Source organism: Perna viridis, chromosome 15 (assembly GCF_037379345.1).
Source record: "Perna viridis isolate PV_CMFRI_1.1 ecotype Kerala chromosome 15, ASM3737934v1, whole genome shotgun sequence".
NCBI lineage: Eukaryota > Metazoa > Mollusca > Bivalvia > Mytilida > Mytilidae > Perna > Perna viridis.
The window spans coordinates 23,032,256-23,045,946 of record NC_142459.1 but is presented as its reverse complement, the minus strand read 5'-3'; the positions used below and the strand labels follow the sequence as shown (position 1 = coordinate 23,045,946).

At 32.8% G+C, this 13,691-nt stretch overlaps 1 long non-coding RNA gene across 1 annotated transcript; it reads left to right on the top strand.

The window, feature by feature from the left end:
* Positions 1-1,643: 1,643 nt before the first annotated feature.
* On the top strand, positions 1,644-8,963 carry LOC148597510 (uncharacterized). Its single transcript, XR_015918991.1, has 3 exons — positions 1,644-1,856; positions 2,834-2,898; positions 7,142-8,963. It is a non-coding gene; the product is annotated as an uncharacterized LOC148597510 (long non-coding RNA).
* Positions 8,964-13,691: the final 4,728 nt, after the last annotated feature.

Here is a 13,691-nt window from a genome sequence, read left to right as displayed (position 1 = left end):
TTTCCTACATATTAACATCTAAATGAACTGTCCCGTACCACCATACATCGTGTACTAAGTTACAGCCCTAGATTAATCCTACGAGGAGAAATGACCCGGCCAGCGAAAACTATATTTTAATATAGCCTAGCTGGCCGAGTGGTCTAGGGCGCTGGACTTTGTGCAGGCGGTGTTGCCATAGATGTCACAGCAGTACGAGTTCGAGTCCCGCGGAGGGAACGACCAAAAATTTGCATCGCAAATTTGACAGTTCTAACATCGTTGGGAATTTTTCAGACCTTTCTATACGTTTATATATCTTCCCTGTATCAATTTGATCCGATGGAGCAGTGTAGCATATAGAGTCGTCACATTCTGAGACGTTGTATAATATTGATTTGTTGTGTCATGCATCATTAATTTGATCCTCTATCCTACATATTAACATCTAAATGAACTGTCCCGTACCACCATACATCGTGAACTAAGTTACATCCCTAGATTGATCCTACGAGGAGGAATGACTCGGCCAGCGAAAGCTATATTTTAATATAGCCTAGCTGGCCGAGTGGTCTAGGGCGCTGGACTTTGTGCAGGCGGTGTTGCCATAGATGTCACAGCAGAACGAGTTCGAGTCCCGAAAAGTCCATTAAATCTGTGGTGTTTTTTTTTTGTAAATATCCATGAATTATCGGTTTTCGCTGTTAATTCATTTTCAAAAGACCAGTAAGGATCTTGTTATACAAGCAAAACTTACAGTTTGTTTGTTTGTTTGTTTGTTTGTTGGGGTTTAACGTCCGAGCAGCAATATTTCAGCTATATTCAGACAATGAACATGAAATGATCACATAACACTTCATGTGTCTTCTCAAAGGTTTTTCTCTACAAGAACACTTTATGCAAAGAATATGAAAATATGAACAAAAATTGACCTGACATGAATGCAAAAAAACACACAATGATAGAGAATCAACTCCTATCATGTGCCACTCAATTATGAATTTTATATGGAGTGCTGTTAGAAAATAAAAACATTATGACTTGAAAATAGAAACGCATTGCTATATATGCTCACTGTGAAGTATTTTAACACTTGAAACGGTTATAACCAGTAAACGAATAAGGCTTGATACCCCAGGGAAATTCGGATTCATGTGTACAAGTTTTTGACAAACCTTATTGTCTTTATATTGAAACCGAAAAAAAAAACAACAAAACTAAAAAAAACAACAAACAAACAAACAAACAAAAAGAAAACAATACAAAAGAAAAAAAAACAATACGTATTAAAAAAAAATGATAAAACGTTGTTGATATGAATTTTAAATCGAACAGTTGACGCGTATTTTAAACACTACTCATACCAAACTATTTCGGATGAAAACAAAATCAATTTATTTTAGTTGCGTCATGTCCTTTGTTAGGTATGTCTGTTTTCCATGACTGCTTCCATGACTGGTCTTTGTCCCTGGATTACATTCTTTTGATTACCGCTATAACCTTGATGCCATTGATTACTCTTTTATAAAATGAAATTTAAAACGAGTTTAAAATTACTTGATATATCATCGAAGGCATTTATCTGAAAATTAAATGAATAAATAAGTAATTTTTTTTTATTTATTGTTATAAATTTGCAACAACAAAGCAACAGCAAATGATCATGTTAAGAATTATTGATTTAGGTCAGATAGAACTTTAAATAATTCTACTTTTGGTTTGCAAAACTTTTAAAAATCGAATAAAAGGTTCGTTTAAATCTACTTTCGATTTAAAGACTCTAGAACGGAAAACCCATCACATTTATGAAAATCGTTTTCATCCTTTAGTTAAATTTCATGGAATCTGTTTCGCTGAATTAGGAAACATTATAAACGGTAAGTGCAATAATTAATAATCATATCATAGCATAATTCGACACCAAATAGAAACCTAGACACGTTCTTAATCAAACATTGTACAATTTAAGAAAACGTAGGACAAAAAACTTAAACAAAAAATTAAAGATGTCTTCATTGTTTATCGTATAGCATACAACATGGCAAAAGTGGAACTCAAACAAAAAACATAACAAAGAGTAATTGTTAAATATTGACAATGGACAAAACACTTTAATTAAGTAACATTAAAATCATTTTAAATTTGATTTTATAAATATATGGTTTTTGGTTTCATGCTTAATAATTTGGTATGGAGGCTTACCCTACCGGTGCACCTGGTCCATGCTAACAGTTTTTTTTAGTGGAGTCCGAGTTGTTTATTTGTTTTTGTTACTTTGTATCTACGATTTTATTTACTTTATGTTCTTTGTTGTGTATGTTTGTTTTCCACGTCTGGTCCTTGTCCCTGGATAACATTCTTTTGATTACCGCTATAACCTTGATTCCCTTGATTACCCTTAGACTATTAGCCAGGAAATCAATCTAAATTAATGTTTCTCAAGTGACTATGAAGCCAATTTAAGTGTTTGGTATGTCTTCAGTAGATATTTGCAGTATCAATATCAGCACTTTCAATGGAAACAAGGTTGTATACGATATCATTGTAGGAAATGACTGAACACATTTTTATGTTGTTTTTTTTTCTTTTGAGTATAGAATACATTCGAAAAACACCAAAGATTTTTATTTGACTTCTTAGTTTATTGTTCTATTATCATTTATGTTATAATTTTTGTTGTCGGGAGGTCTTAGAACTTACTTGAATGTGTTGACACTTATTAATGACATGTTGGTGATCTATTGAAGTATTTCTATTTTTATAATGGGTATACGATGGTACACGCGTTGCGTTCAACCATGTCTGTTCCTTTTTCTATCGTGAAGTATTCCATAAACAGATCTATATTTTTCAGCATCGATATGTCTAGACAGGTCTTATATATATTGCTCATCATGACAATTTTGAATTGTGTACAAGGTAAGTAAGTAATTTGATAGCAAGATGTGTATTTTTCTAATCAGTTTAAAAATCGGTCATTCGTTTTTTTTTTATTCTGCTATTTTGAACTTCTTACGATGTGTAATACATTATTTATGAAAGAAATGACTGTTATAGTTTTTGGTCAATAAAGAAATAATATCAATCACGTGGTGAACACTAAATATCATGCGTAGCTGATTTTCAAATAGATCAGAAAATGTTCATTTTACTACCCATACCACGTGTGAGAACATATTATTTTGATTCATGCGATCTGAATCGTAGTAGAAAGATATATAATCTGGCACAGTGTAACGCATCACACTTACATGAGGTATCTTTTGAAAGTATTGTGTAACACACTGATGTGCGATCCGCTGGGGACAAATACGTAACAAAGACGTTGACACGAGTCGGAATACGTTGCTGAGCGTCGAAAGTGCGAAAAGACGAACGACACAGGTACAAAATATATAAACATTTTACAAAGATATATTATAGTTTCTTGAACACATTAAAATACGCTGGATTTATGCTGATAGAATTTGAATCGAACATGCAACAATAAAGCAACGGTTGTCTATCATACTGTCGAACACTCTACGAGATTATATTAGCGTCCTCAGCGTTCGCGGGTATGTTAAGGAGGAACTCATGAATTGTCATATTTTCAACAACGAAAACAAGCTAATTTAAACTCATCTTAATGCGTGACATTGCGTCAATGTTCTTATCTTAAGTATACTAGTGTATAAGATAAGACTTTCAAAACACAAAAAGATCGACAAAATGTCAACATTTTCAATAAATATTTGTCACATGATCGGTTTATCAAGCCGTGGTCAGATCACATAAATGTCAAAAGTGCAGTAGGAAGATGACAAAACTGTATATTCAAATTTTAATGGTAGGTCAATGAATATGTATATTTTTCAAAACGTGCTCAAGAAAGTCTGACAAATATACATGAAAGTTAAAAAATTGCTCGTAACATTCCTGAGATGAGATATTTTTGCGGTTCCATGTATTTCAACGAATACTTAAAGAAAACGCTACTGATAGATCACTTCCTGCAGCAGTTTTCATGTAAAATGAAATATGCTATATAAAATGAAGTATAAATCAACTTAATCGACATAGCGGATATCACTGCATTTTTGCATTTTCTAAACCATATAATTTTTCACATAGCGGCGACATATTTCATTTAATATTGTAGTTATCTATAACACAATTTGAAGAAAAGTTAGTAATTTGTGTTAAATATGTTATCTTTTTTTTTGCTGAACAAAGCATGGTTACCCCCTCCCCCTTTACAAGTATATATATAGTATATGTCATCTTAGAAAATATTCCATATCCAACAATTTCTAGGCAATATTTCTTATCATTGAAAATTTGTTATAGGTATCCTTCTCCGAAATCTGCATAAATGTATACAGAAAGTTTTTAAGATAACTTTATATGTAACGGCTTAGTATTTGGTGTAAATGTGATATGTTTAAGACATTGAATGAGTGTGCATGTACAATTGAAACTCACTGAAGCATTTGTTTTATAAGGATCATGAGGTATCATCATAGATGATTGAAGTTGATGAACAATTTGCCAACAACGAACAGACAACATTGTATGGAGTTTTTGCTCCATATATAAAAGGAGATGTACATTTAAAGTTCAATTTGATAATGTATTTGACATGCATACCCCCCCCCCCCATACACTTCACCATAGTACGAAATGAAGTATCATCATTCAAGGAATAAATGTAAATAACATTTACTCTGTTTTTCAAAGCCATGTTCCATTGAACACATAACTACTTGTAGTTTACTAATGCATCCAATTTCAATGTACATGTATAATGTACACATGAATTATGGCAATTAAATGCTTCCTTCTGTTAACTTTGAAATCAAAATTGAATCCAATTGCAGGGAATATTTATTCACAAATAAAAAGTCAAATTTCTTGTCACTCTCAGTTGGAAACTGTTGAAGTTCGGTAATATTCTATACCCAAGATTCCAAACTGTCACCAAAGTGATAGAAACATCAACCATAAGTAAGGTTGGCGTTGCTGTCCATTGTTTTGAAGCTTGGAGTTGGCAAATATCTCTGTAAGGACAATACAATTCAAATTAGCATATATTTCGTGCAATCAAATTACTAGTCAGTCTTGTACGGCCACACTGGTTGAAATGACTATAAATAATTAATTACACATATTCCAAGAATTTGACATGTCATTGAAAATTATTGAAAGGTATTATTTGCATCCCTTGTTAGATAGTGTTTGTTCAAAAGAAGTACTTTACAATTTTAATTAAAACTTTAAATGAAGATAATATAAACAGACATTTACTAGTATCAATTTACAAATTTGCGCTCGGGATGTAATATATTTATCATTTCAATACACATTTCGGCAGATGAAGATTTTTGAAACTATGATGACAGTTGTTCGATGTATGTTAGTAGTACAACTTACCCAAACGTGGTGTTGTTTTACTGGTAACATGTATGACTTCAGAATTCGTCGATGATTGAAGTGTAATGTCTCATGGTCGGTAAATGCAAGCATAACGTTTTATGTGTTTACTACAGGTGCTCTCACGTTTTTTAAGCTTATCTGTTACGTCAAAATTAATACAAAAATACTCTCAATTTTGTTATGTTGTGTAAAAAAGAGAGTCTATTCAGTCGTTAATTTTATATATTAAAAGAACTAAGGACTACATGTAATACTAAAATATTCTGATATGTAAAGATTTTGGTTACTTCCGCTATAAATTCTCTCAACTTAAAACGTCACGTATTGTGTGCGTGATCAGACGTCAACCAAATGTACAAGAAAACGCCTTAACATACCCGTGTTGATGACCTGAAACTTTTTGACTTTTTGTTAAGCCCCGTGCAGGTCCGGGTGTTAAAAGAATAGGCCTGCAGCAGCGCTAAGCTTGTCGTATAAGGCGACTAAATAGTGCTCAGGGACCTAGCCGGGGGCTAGGCGCTCTGCCCACAGAGCAACTGGGATATGTGCCCCAGGTGGTGGAATGGGGTACCCCTGGCGTGTTACATGCTGGGGTTGTCAGGCTATAATACGGAAAACCTGACCGCAAACCATAGTGGTGCACCGTGTTGGGAAAGATGCCACGTTCCTCGCACGTTAAAGAATCCTGCTGTGGTATTCGATAGTAGTAGGAACCTTTGCGCTCCGCCATAGGAGGCTAAATTGCCCGACCTTACCCATCCCCCCTTTTTCCAGTGGCAATCAAAATTTGTCGACCCTATTATCCTTGTGACCCATCCTTCCTTTTTTCCATTTCATGTTCATTTTATCATCAATTTCATGTTCATCGTCTGAATATAGCTGAAATATTGCTGCTCGGACGTTAAACCCCAACAAACAAACAAACAAAACTTTTTGTTAACGGGAAAAGAAAATACCGGACATCTTTGTTATAAACAAGTTGCAATTTATACCTCGGTCTACAATTCAGGGCATTTGTTTTTGTGTTTGGTGGTACGGTAACACGCTCAAAAAAATCCATCCACCCTCAGAAAGATACAAAACAAGTCTTCATACCACAAAAAAAAAAGCACCTCACGTATCTCTTGAAATGGAAATTGGAAATGCAATTTGACAAAGAAAAACATCAATTAGAATGCTTTGAAAGACTACAAATTAGTATTAAATATTAGCCTCCATTCTCTTCCAAATGATATAGAATAATGCAAGAAATAATGTAAAATTTAAATGATGACGATATAGCCGTATGCCGGCATTTTTTTCGACGTCACCGATGGGCGTTACCAAATTTTACAGACGTCTGAGTTTCCGACATTTATTTCCTAATAGGAAGTTAAGCAAAGGGGACAGATTAGATTAATCAGGAAAGAAATTAACAAGCATATATAGTTTCATATAAAGCATGCTAGGATAATACCAATAGCAATAACGTTTTGAAAATACGACGAATTAGATTTGTGGTGTTACAAGTATATCCTTCCTTAAAACGAGGGTAAAATGTTAAAATGTATTTGAATAATTTAGGGAACAATTGTGCTGAATAAGGTGAAGTTATCGAAATTAACAAAATGACATTAAAGGGAAAAAGGTAATAAGAATTAAATGTCATATTAAGAGTTTTAGAAATTGGAAAAGTGAACTTTTATTTGTCAAAATTAGTAAATTGTATTATCAAACAATTTGAGATGCTGATGATTTTTTTACGCAGGTGGTATGATATGCTATGCCATATGCATTGCTTCTGCAGGAGCAGCGGTGTTACCTTATTTTGGTTTTGGACAAGGTGGTGTAGCTCCTGGTGGATTTGCTGCCAACCTGATGGCTTTGAACGGTGGCGAAATGGAAAAAAATGGTTTTGTTCCTAAAAGTTGGAAAAAACATGCAAAAAAGTTCTGTGAAAACTATTGTCAATCACAGTGAAATATTAACTGACTTGTTAAAATTGGTGATGTAAATATATCTATTTTATATGTTTAAAACTCATATAACGGCGTTTAGAGTTAATTTCTTCCATCATTAAAACTTAAACTTCTATAAATGATGATTCATGATGTACTGACAACATTTGTCATTGAAAGTGACCATCAGTGCAAGGATGGTCTTTTTCATGTGGTATTTATGTTACCTTGAATTTTGAATTTAAATAATCGATATTTGTTTTGATACTACACTTCCATTTTAAGTAGCACTCTAGCTGAGAATCATGCAAAATGTGATTCATGGATGAAAAGCCTACATATTTTTTATTTTGGATATATTTTTAAATTGCCATAGTAAACAGAAATTAAAATTCAATTTTTTCTGTATTCTTAGGTGATAAAGGTTATATGGAATGCACTGTAGATTTCAAAACTAAGGGAGATACCTCTGTAAATGACACCCAAATAAAATAGAATCTATTGGATTTCCATTGTTGAGTGTCTGCTAAGAGCAGGCAGATTTTAATGGATAATGACACATTTCATATTATAGACTCATAAACCAACGTAATTACAAAAATAAAAAAAAATAAGTAGCCTTTTTTTGGGTGTATCACATTTTTCAGATTTTGCATGATTCTTACAAAGACAGCTACGTAATTAGAAGAATAAGTAGTAAGAACATCCTTTTATCGTTTGCCCTATGGTATCATGTGTGACATTTTTGGATTTACAAATAAATTCATTCCTTTTATTAGCAAATCAATTTGTGGGTGTAAAGTAAAAAACGTAACAACTCAGTGGTGAGCAGCGTCATTTAACGTAATTTCCTTCTAATAAGACTGTCTAAACATTTAAAACATTGATATCAAAGATATGACTTGATACTATAAGAATAGGAGATGATTGCCGAATAGTCATCCATTAAATGCAAAGAAAATAACAATTATGAAGCCTCTATATGTCATCACACATCCATGATAGGCAAAATCCATACCTTATAGCAATCTGTAAAGAAAGAAAGAAGAAAAAAAAAACGTTAAAAAAAGAATAAACATAAAAACAACGTAAACCACTGTACTAAATTACAACAATAAACGAACTATAGAAATCAGTCGAATTCGGATTTAACCCTTGACATCGATACAAAATACAAACACCTTAACAAATAGGACACGATTCATTAAGCATTATCAAATTCGAAATAGTACTCTCTGTTTCTGTAAGCTGGTTTAAAATCCAAAAGCAACTGCTAAATGTGTTAGCACGCTTAGCTATCTGAGATTGAAGTATCAATAAAAACATGTCCAACAGGACTTAGTGAAAACATATTATAAAATACAGGGTTTAGTCATTATTGAATTGTCAACTATTCTGAAACATACTTATTTTCATAAAAGAAAATTTTTGTTTCATTGTTTTAGTTCTTCAGTATTATAAGAAGTTATTTTACAAATATGACGTACACATAGCTAAATAGCTTGTTTGTTTGTTTGTTTGTTGGGGTTTAACGTCCGAGCAATATTATCAAACAAAACAGAAGATAGATACATTTTGATGAAATCTGGTAAGAATTCTAACTGATGACATAAATAAAGTTAACTGCATGAACTTAAACTAGTTGTTGTTTATTTACCATTTCTTTAATTATTATTTCATTGTTCAAAGCTTCAATGTTTACCTTATTTTGCAAAATAGACGAGTTAGCTGTTGAGCATATTTCATATATTGACTAATTGAACAATCGCGTGAGTTGATAAATCAGGACTTTAATATTGTATTTGTTTACGCAACAACATAATTATTCATAGGACCGCTGGATTCCCGTTTAAAATGACTGACCCCATTCTTATGTCAATGTGCTACCTACACTGTACAACCGTGATATGCAATAAAAATATATAAAAAATATAAAAGATATCATAATGTGATAATTTCTGCATAGGACCTGTTATTGTAGAGTTTTTACTGGCAAATTTCAACAATAACAACACATTCAATATTAGGATATACAGACATATACAGACATACAGACGTACATACATGACATATACAGAATGTTTATGCATTAACACCCAAAATTAGGCACTAAATGTACTAAGTTAATATAAAATCATATAGACGTATAACTCAAAATTACCGACTTCATATATACATGTTTGAGTAAACAAAACATAACATGCGGTTTTTCATATAACCCTCATTCTTATGAGATAAAAATATATCGAATGTACTGTAGCATACAAAACTGAGGGAGACAACCTTGTTAATGACGCTAAACTACACTAGAAACTTTTGAATTTTCAATGTGGATAATCTTCTAAGAGCAGATGGATTGGAATGAATGAATAATTATGCATTTAATCGTAAAGACTATAAAACAACTTAGTAACAAAAATGTTATTATCTCCTATTTGTTGCATGCAAATCTACCTGACTGTGTGTTAGCCCTTTAATTATGTCAATCCTGGACAAATCATTGCAGGTGGCATAAGTATCGTTGATAACTACCGACGCTTCGGCTGTTTTTTGCTATATTTTTTCGGAAGATTCTAATTACCTTTAACCATAGCACATCAAATAAAACATATCATCAAAACTGTGATAATATGCAAGTAAATTGACTAAAACAAAAGAAAAAAAGAGACAGGCCGACACACTTTCTAATTGGATACTTTCCACAAGTCTTTAATAAGTTTGAAAAACCACCTCTATAATAAATGACCCCTAGATCAAACACTTCATGACAATGTTGTCATCGTTGAAGCAAACACAATAGTAAAAAAAACATTATGTTAACTGATTGAAATGGGTCTAGACAATTCACTGGGTAACCTAACATAGATGTTGAAGGGTACCCATCTCTTTTCCGTTCAAGTGAAAGACACTTTATTGACTGATTGAAACGGGTCTTGATAATTTACTTGGTAAACTAACATAGATATTGCATACATTGATTTACATTAGACAGATCAAACTAAGGACGATGTGGTTGCTGTGTGATTGTGCATCATTTTCTATAAAACTTGTCCGTCGAAAGCAACTGTTTGACGTTTCTAATGTTGTTCTTTGCGCTCATCGGTGACATCATAGACGGACGACCGCTAGATATTCCGCCATGACAGTAGACGAATGATGTCAAATGGCAAAAACATACTGAGGGAATCAGAAAAGGGTTTATGACTCATGAAATATGAATATCGTAAAATATGAACTCGCTTTATTTAATTTCACCGGGGCTCGTTTGTTTTTTTTTATCGATTTTGCTATGTATGTATATATTTGCTAATCATTTTTTAATTCCCTATTATGTATGTTACAAGGTTTCCGTGACGATATGATTTTGAGATAAGGATGTTCTGATGCAAGATACATTTGATGTGCGGTAGTATTAGGTAGTCAAAGTGGATTGCATTTAGTGTTGACAACTACAAGCATAATCACACAGGATTAAATTTAATTCAAAAGGGGTTCGAGATACGCCAATTCAGCAATAAAATACACATATGGTGTTTATGTGTACTGATAATTCTTTCAATGATGAATGTTTAATTTGTAAATGAAGTTTAATCAAGCCATGCAATTAACTTACTTCGATGTTAACTATTATCTAAATTAGATAGCAGTCTGATGGAAGTCATTCTTGACTTGTCTAACAATAATTAAGGGAACCAATTTTGAGGCGGACATCAAAAGATTACAATACAAAGATCAATATCAGACAAGGAAATCAGACACATAAAATGAGGAACATGACATAGCCAAAATAACGTGTATATGGAAATAAAAAGTAATTAAACTACTAAAAACTGGGAGCGTAGACAAGGTACAAAGACAATGTAGGCGTCATCTGCATTTTTAGAATATGTTATAACCTTGGTTCCCTTGATTATTCTTAAAAACATCGGCCGAGTTACTGAAATATTAAGCCCGGTGTACATTACAGATGAATGAAAAATTATATTGTTGAATTATGAGGTTGAATTCCAAAAATAAAACTTCTATAAAAAAAATTGTAAACAGTGAATACAGGAACTAAAAAAAAGATGACAGGATGAAGTTAACGCGTCTCTATCAGGACTGTTTTTCTTGAAGGAGGTTTAGCAAACAATGAAATTATACACGATTACAAATCTAGGTGATATCGTGTGTTATTCGTCATGCCTCGTCGCAGCTGGAGCAGCATCAGTTATGGAGCAACGGCTGTACTACAAGCCTTGAGTTTCACATTGACTGAAATTATTGCGGGGTCATTGGAGGCTACATGGATGGCAAAACATGGTGGTAACGTATCTGTTGGTATTGCCTTATCTCTTCCTCAGTCGATTAGTATTAAACGGCTTACTTTTAAAACAAGTGCAGCCATTGCGCCATTGGTAGTAGTGTGACAGATGTGTGTTACTAGTTTTATTATCAACACAATTATATAAATTGTTTATTTGTCATCATCTCTAAATTCTGTTCCTTTGTAGGGAAAATATACTTAAAAAAAACCTGTTATTTGACCTGGAGAGAAACACCCGCTCCAGGTGCTTTTTTGATAGAAATATAGGTTCATTTAATGAAAGTTATCATTCCGTATAAAAATATTATTGCTTGTAATTTATTTCTAAATAATCATTCAAATATATGCTTTAAACCACAGCAATGATAAAAAAGTGTTTAATACATGACCAAAATTTCGTGCAACACAATGTTTGCGTCTATTCAAAAACATGAAGAAAGAAACCATTCATATCATAATAGACATGAATCATGGAAACTCAACTTTATGTCTACCACTCGAAGTCCAACAATGCGACAAATATTGCAAGTCCTTGGTAAAAAAATGATAAAACGGAGTCCCCATGAATTACTTCTTCATTATACCGTACTGCTCAAATCTATAATTTTAAACTTTGTATGTACATTTATTTGGTGTCTTCATATATAACAAGAAAAGATATTGAGAATTTGTCAAAAAGACAACAAGCCCACTAGGTTGAGAAATGTCAGTTACATGGATAACCTCCCGACGCTTTGTGATTTGTTTTCATGGCCGATGTACAGAACTGTGTGTCGGATACATCCAATCATAATCACCTTCACTTTATGTAATATCTGCATGTATATACAAATATATTAATAAGTTATTCTTGCTAGTTCCAAGTTCAACGTTTTATACCTCACCAATTAATGTTGACTAATAAGAATAATACAAAGTCTATTATCCCACACTTTAGTTACCAAATTAAATTAACTTGTTTTTTCAATTGTTAAGCCGTCGACATTGACATCGGGGTATTTGAAACTGATGTAGCATTGACACTCATTGACCTACTTACAACTTTCATTCGTTTCAAAATTAAAAACATTACGGCCTTTAACCACTCTTACAGAGAATCAATGTCTTCTTCTTCTCGTTTTATCTATTTTCTTGGGTAGTCCTCAACGGCATCCAAAAGAACTTTAAAGTTATAATTCCAATTTATGGAGCGTGGTTCGCGGTACTTTTCGCCTTTAGAACGGACTTTACGCGGAGATTCGTTTTCGATGATGGTTAAATCTCCCGTAACAAAGTGACCGGAATGACCATATTTGAATGGAGATTTTTTGCAAGAACAGTCAAGTGGTTTAGACTCGAAATCCTCAATCTCGAGGTTCTGCAATATCATTTTATAATTGAAAATTTTGAATGCAATGGGTGAAGTATAGGAATATGAAATAATTGGTATGGATTTTTCTTTGAAATGTGGGGAACTTTGTTGGTAACTTTTTTGTGATGGAGGATGTCAGCAAAATTAAGTGCATCTATACTTTTGTTTACAAACGGTAGTGGAAGAAATGCTCGAATTTTGTCAGCTTGACTTTTCACACAAACTGGTTTAAGAGTCTGTGGAAACCAATATCTAAAATGATGGCAACAAGTCTGTATAATGATGAGGTGGGGTCAGAAACGGGAGTGTCAAGACTTGTCTTGTAAAGGAAGTGTAGTAGAGTGAGAGGTATATAATAGAGTTCTAAGACGTCCAAAATATCATTTAATGAAGTAATTACGGTTATTCAACTTGTTATTGTAAAATATATAATAGCTTTATCCGTTTATCTTAATGATGATTAAATCAATTCGGTTTTGCATGTTTAAAATACAAAACATAAATTTCAGTTTTGGGGTTCACTTTAGTGCACATATGTGCTATTTTCTTCACTGTTTTGTTTCTCCGATGCAGTAACAGCTGATATAGTGTTTACTTAAACTTACAATCATACAGATACATTAAAAAACGAGTCTAAATAAAGAACATCGAATGATATATTTTGCATCGTATAACAGAATGCTTATTACTATTTGTTCATTGT